A 370-nucleotide genomic window follows, 5' to 3' on the forward strand; every position below is an offset into this window, starting at 1 on the left:
TTACTTTTCCTACTCGGTAACGAGTAACTGTAACTTGTTACTTTTAAAAAGTAACTTTCTATTCCCTGCCCATGAGGTACTTTTCGCGATGCGTAGGTTATGAAAACCAATCGTAAATTCATTTAGCATTTCTGTTAGAGTGTACAACAGAAATTCTAATCAGCAATTGGTTGCATTAGTTTCTCTAATCTTCCGCGAAATACGTTCAATGTGAATGCGGGCTTTCAGAATGGCGTATTCTAGTAAATTACTAGAACACGCAGGTTACGCTTATACTGGATTCACACTGTATCCGATTTTCGTCGTACGACGCTCTTCAACCAATCAGAAAACAGAATTACGATGATATGAAGCCAAATCCATCGGAATC

This window comes from Trachymyrmex cornetzi, unplaced genomic scaffold (genome assembly GCF_001594075.2).
Source record: "Trachymyrmex cornetzi isolate Tcor2-1 unplaced genomic scaffold, Tcor1.1 scaffold30, whole genome shotgun sequence".
Lineage (NCBI taxonomy): Eukaryota > Metazoa > Arthropoda > Insecta > Hymenoptera > Formicidae > Trachymyrmex > Trachymyrmex cornetzi.